Consider the following 12033-nt stretch of genomic DNA (forward strand, 5'->3'; position numbering starts at 1 on the left):
TGCATACACAGACACAGTCAATGCAAGACTGCATACACAGACACAGTCAATGCAAGACTGCATACACAGACACAGTCAATGCAAGACTGCATACATAGACACAGTCAATGCAAGACTGCATACATAGACACAGTCAATGCAAGACTGCATACATAGACACAGTCAATTCACAGTTCTGCATCTATAAACTCAGTCACTGCAATGCTACAGTGCACAAAGCTGTCTAAAGCAAACGCTGAAAGAACTATCACATACGTTATAGTACATAATACAAGGCGATCCAAAGCAGGAAAAGAGGCGATGCAGAGATGTGCTCACCTAGCCACATGCAGGGTAAGTGAGGCCCTCAGTACTGCAAGTAAATAAGAAGGCAACTTGGTTCATATTAACAGAGAAGTTTTCCAAGACTAGTTTAAACAAAAGCAAAAACAACAACAATAAAAAAAAAACTAGGTACAGAACTGAAATTTGTACAAAGAACAGCACACATAGAAACAAAAACATTCACTGTCAGAACGGTGGCAGACACCTGGAGTTCCTGCTACCTGGGAGGTTAAGGCAAAATGACTGCTTGACTCCAGGAACCCTGAGCCATCCTGGGAACCATGGTAAAATTCTGTATCTAATAAACAAGCCACCATTAGTATAAGACTGCAAATATAATTAAATAATTAAATGTTACCACTGAGAAAATGGCGAACTTGGATTTTTTTTCTTCTCTTTGATGCTGGGGATTAAAGCGGGGGTCTTCCCTATGCTGAACAAGCACTCCTGAACTGAGGTGCAACAATTCCTCTTACTGATGCCTTTCCTTTAATAACAGAAAACAGAAGATGGAAGTACAAAACACTTTTCCTGGGTTCTCTTTTCCTTCTTGTTTTGTAACACGTACGTGCATCCCGTGCACAGTGTACACAGCCAAAAGCACAAGTATTTTTTTTTTTTTTTTGTTTTTCGAGACAGGGTTTCTCTGTGGCTTTGGAGCCTGTCCTGGAACTAGCTCTGTAGACCAGGCTGGTCTCGAACTCACAGAGATCCGCCTGCCTCTGCCTCCTGAGTGCTGGGATTAAAGGCGTGCGCCACCATCGCCCGGCCAAAAGCACAAGTATTAACCAAACCCAAGGAAACACGTGTTCAGGAACGCCTGGAATGTGTACATGTGAGAAAGATGCATGTAAGTTAAAAAAAAAAAAAAGTTAACTTGAATTTTTAAAAGCCAGAGCTGCATGTCCCCGAAAGGAGTTGCAAGTCTATAAGAAGAAAAAGAGTGAATTCCTGGAAGATTTCCATGAGCAGCACCCACGTCTGAGCAAGAATCACCCCACCTGTAGACAGAATGTCCAGACCTTTGGGAGATCAAAAGGCAACCAGGTGGAGAAGACCACGCAGTGGAGGTGGACCCAGCTAGTCAAGAAACAGTAACCTGGATGGAATCCGAAGCAAACGGAGTGGAGGTGGAGGTATGGATTCATCTGAATTGGTCAAGGAACATTCCATTCTTAGCCAGAATAAAAACCTCAGCAGAGGGAGGAATGGGAGGCTGGGAGGAGGCGGAAATGTTTTTTTCTCAATAAAAAATAAATAAATAAATAAATAAATAAATAAATAAATAAATAAATAAATAAAACCTCAGCAGAGAGTCATTATTACCCTCTGGCAATTTTCCCCCCATCTTGGGACTCAATAGGCTCTTCTTCTATGACCTACGATACAAATATAAATAAATATTTTTAAATAAAAACTTGAAGTCACAGACTCAGTTTCACCTAAGGAAAGCATGCATGTAACTTACAGATGTCGTCATCTATCAAAGACAGCGGCCACCTGCTTCTGAGTCTATGAAAAGACGCTTATCAGTTCCCATGTGGAGAAATGAAACGGCTGAGTTTATTCCTTCCTTAGGATAAACATTTAATTCATCTGGGAGGATGACGCTTAACCCCAAAAAGTCAATAAGAAACTCTGAACTGTTTGCCCTGGGGTCCATTTTGTCATGGACGCTCTGAGCCACCTCTCCCCATTCCCAAAAGCCCCCCCCCCAATTCATCTTCTCACCAAGCAGGAACACAGATCCAATCAAATTAAAAGCCAAAGCCCCAAATCTTCACCTCCAGGATTCTAATGCTATATCCCCAACTTCTCACAGGACCGAAAGAAAACTACTCTACGGTGCCCTTGCTCTCCCAGCAACCTCATCCCGTTCCAAACAAGCTCCTCTTGCCAGCTTCATACTTTAAGATCAACACCATCACCCCAGCCATGCAATTTCCACAAGTCAGATACATTTGCTCCAACCCCACCCTCCTTCTCATCACAGATGAGTTATCCCACAAACTCTGTCTCCAGCTCCAAACCAAAAACCTGTTCCATCTAGTATTATTGCTTCTTCCTGGCTTCTGAGAAATAAATCCTCCCTACCAAACAAATCCCCTAGAGGCCAACAGCGTGAGGGTCTCAAGCACACACAGCCACAAGGACAGTGCAATTAGTATGTAGGAGAAACAAGGCAGGTTAGGGAGGTCTTAAAACCCCAGCGCAAGAACAGGGGAGAAGAAGCAACTATTAGCAGACATCAGCGTCTAGGAGAAAACAGGGTGAGCTGAGACAGAGGCAAACCCATGACCCATCAGACAACCACAAGTGGCTCTCACGGCTTCCTCCAGGAACAGGGTCACAGGGTCAAGGTGTTACCAGTATCGCGAGTCACAAGAACGAATGGAAGTTGGGCTATTTTAGTGGGAAATGTCCTCATTTTTAAGAAATGTTTTAAATGCAGGACCAAAGGCACACTAGCCTGGGGACTAGGAGTTTCTACTTCTAGTCTTACCTGCAACAACGGGGTGGGGGTGGGGGGGGTCGTGTCACGCGGGTTTCGGTCTCTCCTCGGCAGAGTGGGTCTAGCGGAAAAAGCTACTTCAAGTGGATAAGCGTATTAAATGAGCTAACACGGGATGCCTTGCTCAGGACCAGATTCCTTTTAGCTTCTTAAGACAGGCTGGCCTCGAACTCCCTCTGTAGTTGAGGACTACTACAACTTCTGGTCCTCCTCCACCTCTCAAGTGCTGGAATTACAAGTGCCGACCAGTACATCTGGCTTAGGCAGTGCTAGAGATCAAACCCAGGGTTTTGTACATGCTAGACAGCACTATCAACTCTCCCATATCCACAGCCCCAGGCCTGCTTTCCCAGTATTCCAAGAAACCACAAGGTACATTACCCATTCTTACTTCTTTCTTTCACCTTGCATACTCCACACAGTCAAGGTACACTGCGGGGACTGTACCTTCCTGTTTTCCCAGGTCTTAAATGTTCTCCTGAGGAATGCCAAGATGTAAAATCCAATCCAGTGACTGAAAAATGTGTCCGGTCAACACTGTCTTCCCCCTGGCTCCCACAGCAAACCTACTACCTCCTCTTCACTAGAACCAGAACCTATCTCCAGAATGCTGCCCATCTCACAGTTAGACACAAACCTGTCATGATGATATTGTAAATGACACCTCTTTCTGAGCCTGGCCAAACAGCAGCCACCTCCTCAATGGTGCTGGGCCGATCCTCTTTCTCTAGACCTTCTGACCGAGATAGTTAGTCTGCCTCTTACAGGAGATGCATAACTTCCCTCCAAAATTCCTGCACGTCTAATTGGATTTATTGGGTTTCATGATCAGCCCAAGTACAGGAAGATGTGATGAACATTCAGTAAATGAAGACCAAAGAGGCAAAAGAAGAAGAAGGCGCAAGAATGCAGCAAATTTTACTAATAAAGACAATGATAACGGGCGAACCGTTTACGCCAACAGTTAACCTTTCGTTTTCGTTTTTTGAGTAATACATGATGGCGTCATCATCCAAATTTCATTCCCATCTTTTTGGTGTGAGCAGGTAGGTACCCCGGTTTGCCTCTTCAACTGAAAGAAACCACCTTATGAAGGCGTAAGTCACAAACAATGCCACACCAGTTTGGAATTATGATTAATAGGGCGGTATTTATTTAAAGGGGAAAAAACTTATAGATCACAACAGCCCTCTGCACAACCAGGAAGGGAGTCTAATTGCCGGTGGAGCAGGAAGTGAAGAGAGAGAGGAGAGGGAAGTGGCTGCTTTTTTAAAGGGAGAGAGACCACGCCCCAATGGGCTGGTATCTCAGCGGCTATAGGCTGGAGGAGCGGGAAGACCTCCCGCAACAACCTTATTTAAATAATAATCTCCATAAACAGAGAGCCGAGGGCTCCTGCCCAACTCAAATGAATCAGCCCCCATCTTTGCTACTGGTGGGGCTCAGCAAGTCCCACGTGAGCCCTTTTCAAATGATTTGGAAAAAAAAAAGGCAAAAATTCTTGCACTAAGAAAAGAAAATGGTGGGAGAAGGAGAGAGGTGGAGGCTTTCTGTGGAATAACTAAAATTCATGCCAAAAAAAAAAAAACCTGACAAAATACTCATTCAGATTAGCAACTATTCAATAAACAAATTAAGGCTAATTTCCACAATACCTGGAACAGAACACTTTTTTTTTCCTAACTGCTGATTAGGAACCATTAGCAAGTTTTGAAATCAATTTAGTAGATAGAGATCAGAATTTTTAAATAAGAACTGAATAGAAATTAGAAAGGATTACAATATAGTCTAGTGAACGCCGTAACTCGGCTTCGTTTCTAATATGCACGTGCAGAAGTGTGTGTGTCCCAGACCATAATGGAAATGTCTCCCTGTGAGTCAAGAGTCTTTTGAAAACCCTGACACCGAACGTTTCCGTTTACCTAATGTTCTATCTCCAGAACGAGCCGCTCCGTCTCTCTCTCTCTAGACCACACTGGGAAGATGCTTGTTCCAGCCCCTATTGCCCACAATAGCTCAGATCCTTCCCGTTGAAAAACCACATAAAAAAATAACATTGAGTTCACTTGTCCCTCACCATTTTTCCTACCAAAAAAAAAAGTCACTCTAAACAGCCACCGCTTGGCCTCTTTCCCCTACTCACTATTTCTAGGTCTAACTGGTCTATGTCCCTGGAGCCAAGAAAAGAGACGCAATTCAAGTGTTCTGGCATTCTTGGTGACATCCAGCATTATCTCAGGACAGTAGCTCACTACATAATATTTCCACTAGGAGAAAGACCCACAGGTGAATAACATTCAGAACCTGGGTTTCAGCGTCATCCTAACAGCCCCTCTGCTCCAAACCGCTTCCCCTCGAGACCCTTTCCAGACCTCACCCACAGGCTGCACACTCCAAACAGCGTCACCTCTCCCATCTCAGTCTGAGCAGCACCAACCCCGACACCTCCTTTTATTCCATCGGTCTATTTCTTATAAAACGCACGGTTATGTTTTTAGTGGTTCGATCAATAATTATTCCATCAGCTAAAGCAGAAGCAAAACCTAGGGCAATCTTGTTTTTCAATGGCAGCTATGCTGCAGTGTAACCGCGAACGGCCAATACTGGCTTTCACAGGTCACCAAACTGCCCAGGCAACAAGTGTTCAGGTTGAACAGTTCCTTGTGGTTACATCCACTCAAAGTCAGCCCCTAAAATGTAGTAAAAGAGGAGTTTACTTTGGACTCTATACATTTTCCAAAAAGTTTGGAGACATTCTTTTCCTTGACAATTTTTTTTTTTTTTTGAACCAGGGTTTCTCAGTGTAACCCTGGCTGTCCTGGAACTCCCTCTGTAGACCAGGCTGGCCTCGAACTCACAGAGATCCACCTGCCTCTGCCGCAGAGTGCTGGGATGAAAGGCGTGCGCCACCACCGCCTGGCATGTTCACATTCTTTCTATCCCTTTGACATAATCACTGTCTAGTGTTCAGTTTTCACTGCCAAGTCTTTGGGAACACACACTTGTCACAGGAAAATCAGAATAAAGGGCTTGATTAACCAGTGTTTGAGTCCCACATGAATGCAGGATTCCTTGCGGTGGTAGAAACAAAAAATGAGTTAAAATGTTCTTCCCCAGAATAGAAGTGTCTCCCTTACCTATTCACAGAGGAGAAGGAAATGTGCGCTGAAAAGAATGTAATAAATATTTACTGAAGGAGTTCAATAGTTAAGAGCGCTGGCTGCTCTTCCAGAGGACCTGGGTTCAAATCCCAGCACTCACATGGTCGCTCACAACTGCCTGTAACTCCAGTTCCAGGGTACCAGACACCCTCTTACAGACATATATACAGGCAAAACACCAATGCACATAAATTGTTTAAAAATAAAACATTAAAAATAAATAAATAAATATTTGCTGAATTTACTACGTTCACGCTACAGCCAAGAGTAAAAGAGGGGACTCAGTCGTAAAGCACATTATGAGAAGTGAGGCCCTGGGTTTTTTATCATTATCACAGAGATAAAAACAGGGCAGGGGCCCCAAATACACTTTCCTCACCTAGTATGTCTTTCACTTGCTTCCCATCCATGCATAGGGACCAGGTATCAAGATTGTTATCTTCTCTGTGCTGTCCCCTTTACTAAAATACAGGGTCCCTTTACACCCATAACATCCAGTCATCCCTTCATCCTCTCAGGATTAAGAAAACATTCCATATTGTTGGAAAGCTGGCTCAGCAGTTAAGAGCATATAGTACTCTTACAAGTTTGGTTTCTAGCATCTACATTAGACAGCCCACAACCACCTGTAACCCAGCTCCAGAGGATCTAATGCCCTCTACTGGACTTCGCAGGCACTGCACTCATGTGCACATACACACACACACACACACACACACACACACACACACACGAGTTAAAACTGAAATGAATCTTCTTTAAAATTTATCTAAAGGAAAGTATTGGTTTTCTGATCCAGTACTGGGTTAGATGTACAAGATACACAAAGGACAAGAACGACATAGTCCTTGCCTTGAGAGAAGTCAGTGAGACAAGTGAAAAGGTCTGAAGTCAGTGAAAGGCAATAAACCACAGGGAAAGAATAAAATAAAGAATGACTAACTCTCAGGTCAATACCTTGAAGAGATGAATCGAGGCCCAAGAGGAGGAGAGGGGGCTGATACAATGGTTAGAATATAGCAGGGCTGAGAAAATGAGAACTCAGTCTCCCTTTTAGTGAGATTTCTCTGACTTTCCCCCAAAGAAAGGGCAAGGTGAGAGAGGGACAGATGAGTCAAGGTCAGGCCTTACGGTGTGGGTGGAGAGTTGACCTCGGAGACCCGACAGGACATCTGTGCTATGGCTGCTTACTTCGCCCTCTGCCCCCAAACAACCTTCAGCCACTACATGTATCTGCACAGAACTTAGAAAAAGCGGAATCTGTAATGGCTTTCCCAGTCACTGAAATAAAGGCCAAGCACCCAGAGTAAACAGTGAAGCAACCCTAATGGGCAAAGTGGAATGTTGGTCTGGGACCGAAAACCCCGAAGTCAAACAATGAAGCAGTGGAAACTGGCAAGCAGAGCTCTCAGGACCTGGGAAGATCCTCACAAACAGGCTCAGATTCCCAACCCTGCCTGGGAGGGCAGTTGTGGAGAGTGGGGAGGGTGGACGTGTTCATTTTTACCAAGGAAGCTGAGTTTTCGTTTCCTTGTCTTACTTGGCCCCCAATGGTGATGCGGGTACTTGAACCACTAGGCTACCACCTCAGCCTCCCTTTTTCTTTTTATCCTGATGGGTCTCTTATTAGTTAGTTGGGGTGGGGGGGCATAAAACCACCTTCCATCTCAACTAAAAGCCAGGATGCACCAGCCAAACCAATTCCATGAAGCTTTTTCCGACAGAGGTTTTTATTAGACTGCACTTTGCAACAGACCAAACCTAGTGTGGGGTTTCTGATTGCTTTTTTTTTAATGCGCACTGGTGTTTTGTCAGGAATGCTGGGTCCCCTGGAACTGGAGTTACAGACAGTTGTGAGCTGCCATGTGGGTGCTCAGAATTGAACTCAGGTCCTCTGGAAGAGTGATTAGTGCTCTCAACATTGAACCATCTCTCCAGGCCCCTGTGCTTCTGATTCTTAAACTAGCGGGACTATCAAAAATGGCTTTAAAAAAAAAAAAAGAGGTCAATCTTTCCTTTGGATCTTCTAAGCTAGAACTGGCCACAGGGAGGGGGAAAAAAAACACCGAGTTTTCATTCCAAAAGATCAAAGAAGGCATTCGGTACCAGGAAACCTAATTCCAAATCCTCATTTCCAGGAATAAAGCCACAGTGCCCAAAACTTGCTTGGGAAAATAACACAGGAGGCTGTGGATTTCAATTAAACTCCTTCACTGCCCAGCCTCCCCAACTTAACACTGCTAACACTTTCCCCAGGCACTGCTCCCCCTTCAACAGCACTCCAGTCCTGGTCCCGAGCAGTCACTTCGCTTCACCGCTAGACACACAAGCACATAAACGCTTTGTGACTCCATTCTGGGCCCCATCCCGGACATGAGATATACAACCCAAGGTGACGCTGAAAAGGGCCAGCTGCAGCGCAGCCCAGGCCTCTCAGGAGAAACCCCTGCAAAGCCCCAGCTCTCCCGGCACTCATGATACGGGGAATGAGGGCAGAAGGAGCGGAAAACAGACAAGGAGCAATACCTCAACTTTACTCATCAGCTTTAAATGATTACCCATGGTTTTGTCAACCAGCCAATAGTAAAGGTGTCTCCTTCATGCAAGGAAGCAAGCTAGGGGCTACAGTCAGCAAAGTGCAGTGAAGTAGTCCCCCAAGTAATCATGCTAATTACTATGTTTAATTTTCTTTATCGTTTCACAGAGGAAAAAAAATGTAGCATGTATGTAGCTTATGAGGTGTAAAACTAAAATCAGCACCCAGGAACTCGATTCTCAATCAAAAAATCTGAATGTCACCAAAAGTGTGACCTTCTTTGCCCTTACCCCAGGTCCCTGCAGCACAGATACACGTAACCACCACCTTGCATTTGAGGGCTCAGTATAAGTCAATTCTATCTTCATGACTGTTCTGTTCCCTAATCCGAGAGCCGGCTGCTTCTTAAAAGATGGTGTTTTTAAATTATTGGGAAAGAAAAATATTAAAGGGGGCTGGAGAGATTGCCTTAGAAGCTAAGAGCACTGGCCGCTCTTCCAAAGCACCCAGGTTCGATTCCCAGCATCTACACGGCAGCTAGCAAGGGTTCATAACTCCAGTTTCAGAGGATCCAAAACCCTCTTCTGGCCTGCACAGACACTGCATGAGGTATACAGACATACACGCAGGCAAAACACCCATAAACGTAAAATTAAAAAAAAAATAAATAAATAAATCTAAAACCGAAGAGGCACGATAGGGCATAATTAAGGTCAAGAGACACTGAGCCGCTGCTACTAAAAAAACAAAAAAAAAAAAAAAAAAAAAGTTTGACAACCACTGGCCACAAGAGCCTGGGACATGTGTTCTGGAGTCCCAGGAGTTATGGAGTCAAATAGGAACTCCCCAGCCTAAATCCACCGAGCCTCAGGTTCCTACAGGAGAAGCGCAAAAGGGAAAGCGTGCAAAGTGTTCATACGGAGGTGGGCATGCTGCATGGCTCACACTCGGCACAGCCCTCCGTCCTATCATTAACGCTACATGAACATATCAAAGGGTTTGGCCCCCCACTCATACTTTGCTTCCCCATAATCCCTGGTGAGTTGGACATGAGATTCGATCACATAAGAATGAATCGTGATAGAAGAACCCAACAAGGAAGCTACAGAGGAGCGATCAGGTCCCAGCATTGATTCTCTCTTTACTTTGTGACCTTGGAGAGCAAGATCATTTTTCAAATCCATTTCTGTCCTGTCTCTCTCTCGACGCACTGACTACTCCATCCAACCTAAAGGAATACCTAGAAGCCTGTCATGACCAAATCGCAGTACAGCCTTAGGAAGAGCAGAAGCGTGGGCAAGATACCCTCTATTTACCAACTCAGCCACCGTCACCCGTTGCCTGAGTGCAGGGAGAAAACTTAGTAAATTACCAGTCTGGAGGGGAGGGCACTCATTACAATGCTATTAATCAAATTAAGTTCCTCACTCCTGAAACGCATTACATTCCTGAATATGGCATTTTAACTCCGCATCCTTAATATTCTCTGTAATTACTTAGCAATTACAAGAAATTTATTCAGATTCAAGTGATCACTTCTAGTCCAACGCGCAAAAGTTGTAAGACTATTATCTCAATCAAGTTTGATCTAAAAAACCACGCTCTGTTTCCAGCAAAACTCAGCGACACAGTGGAAAGAGAGAGCACAAAGCCAGCGCATGCCCATGCTGGTCCTTGATCTCTGCCGTCTAGCCAGGGTTTATCTCCTCAGTCACTCATCACTTCGGAGGATTCACATATACAATGGCAGCAGAGATGCTATGGCCCATTACAAAGCGAGCCCGCAGCTCGGCCACAGAATGCTTCCTTCCATTCATCAGCCCCAGGACAGAAAACAAAAGTAACCGAATCACAGAACAAGGGACTGGATCTTCGCATGGTAATCCAGAGCCTGTCCAGACTTAAAATAACCTCGTGACCGCACTGTCTCCAGGAGTGCCATGGGTGAGGCCTGGGTTCCATACTTAAGCAGTGTGCCAACTGTAGAGCAGCATGGTAAGGCAGTGTCTGAGGTCAGCACAGGTCTAGTGTCTGCTGCCTGCCCAAGCCTGGGCCCCCGGCCAGCAACCCACCTCCAGAGACTAGTGCCAGGACATACTATAGTGTTTCCATTTAAGGCCCGCCACTTGGATCAGCCCATCTCTGAAGTTTCTTAACACCACCTTTCCAGGAAGAATTTTTTGGGGAAAAGGGAGGTGGTGTCTATTTTTTGCCACCGCCTTCCCTTGGGCTGTCAGAGCAGTCTGCCTCTCAGGAACAGGATTCTTTAAACTCACTGGGTTAGGTCTCAATTTGGGGATTTATCTTTTTTTTTTTTCAAAAATGACATAGCTAAGCAAACGTAAATACATATACATACAATTATATTAAACATGTGTGGGATCAGAGATAGTTCGCATCATCTCATACCATTCACCCAAACCGCAAAGCAGAAAAAGCCAATAAAGGGAACAAATCCACCGCATTACAGTCTGCCTCTCTCCAAACACCAAATGAATGACAACTTTTTAACCAACACTTTTCTTCTGCTACAAAATGGATGGTTTTTTTTCTTTTCTTTTCTTTTCTTTTCTTTTCTTTTCTTTTCTTTTTCAAGTAGCTTCCTCCACCGCTCCTCTGCCATGCAAGGGGGTGGTTGTTCAGAACTCCAGGGGTAAAGGGAGGTAGGGAAGGGTGGGAGACCTATCTGGCACAAACTGGACAGAGCCAAGCCAGTCTCTGAACCAGACAGAAGTCCATGCACGCAGTGACCCAGAGGCCCACAATTCTCCCCAGGGCGCCTAAAGGTTCTAGCCTTGTTTTGGTTAGTGTTGAAGGAAGGGTTTTAAACTTGGCAAAGTACCGTGCAACATCTGTAACCACATCTGCCTTCTGGGGATCGCAAGATGAATCCCACATTCCTGGCTTTGAAGCTTTTTGAAACTGCAGCTAGGAAGGACAGAGGGAGGGAGGGAGTTGAACAGAGTTTATTGGCTGTTTCTCCAGCAGAAAATTCCTCTTGGAAGGGATGGATATTTTGAGGGTGGGGGTGACTCGCCAATCTCTTTAGTCTGCTAAGCTCAGCTTGGAAGGTGAGCCCGGGGCCGGGAGGCCAGATCGATTTTTAAGTCCGAGGCGCACACCCTGCAGGAGTTCACCCTTTGCACACCCGAGCACACTCGAGCCCCCAGCTCCAAGCCTCTGCCCTCCCCGGATCCCACCCGCAGCCGAGGCCCATAGCAAGACAGTTTCGTTCCGCCGCGGCTTCCCCCTGTCGAGAGGGCACGCAGCTTGCCGGAGAAAGAATGAAAGCGAGGGGGAGGCACCGAGACGCCCACCCTCCACCCCCGATCCCGGCTTCGCCTCCAGCTAGGTTCCCTCCTCCTCCTCCTTCGATCCTCCCCGTTCCGGCAGCGCGGCCAGCGACCTGTCCTCACCTCTGGTCCAGCGGCGGCCGGGTGCTGAACCCGGGGAGGCGGAGAGCGCGAGGCGGCGGGGCGCTGCAGGGCGGCGCGGGAGGC

General features: G+C 45.8%; 1 protein-coding gene across 2 annotated transcripts in view; it reads right to left on the reverse strand.

Moving 5' to 3' along the window:
* Acvr1 (activin A receptor type 1) overlaps positions 1 to 12027 on the reverse strand; it is a 120324-nt gene extending 108297 nt beyond the window's left edge. The window contains exon 1 of one of the 2 annotated variants that reach the window (XM_026778784.1): positions 11950 to 12027. The gene's annotated coding sequence lies outside the window, so the exon portion shown is untranslated. Of the gene's footprint in view, positions 1 to 11375; positions 11391 to 11949 lie in introns of those variants that run through there. The other variant, XM_005346430.2, reaches the window with a different exon arrangement.
* Positions 12028 to 12033: the final 6 nt, after the last annotated feature.

Source organism: Microtus ochrogaster, chromosome 4, assembly GCF_000317375.1.
Source record: "Microtus ochrogaster isolate Prairie Vole_2 chromosome 4, MicOch1.0, whole genome shotgun sequence".
Classification (NCBI taxonomy): domain Eukaryota; kingdom Metazoa; phylum Chordata; class Mammalia; order Rodentia; family Cricetidae; genus Microtus; species Microtus ochrogaster.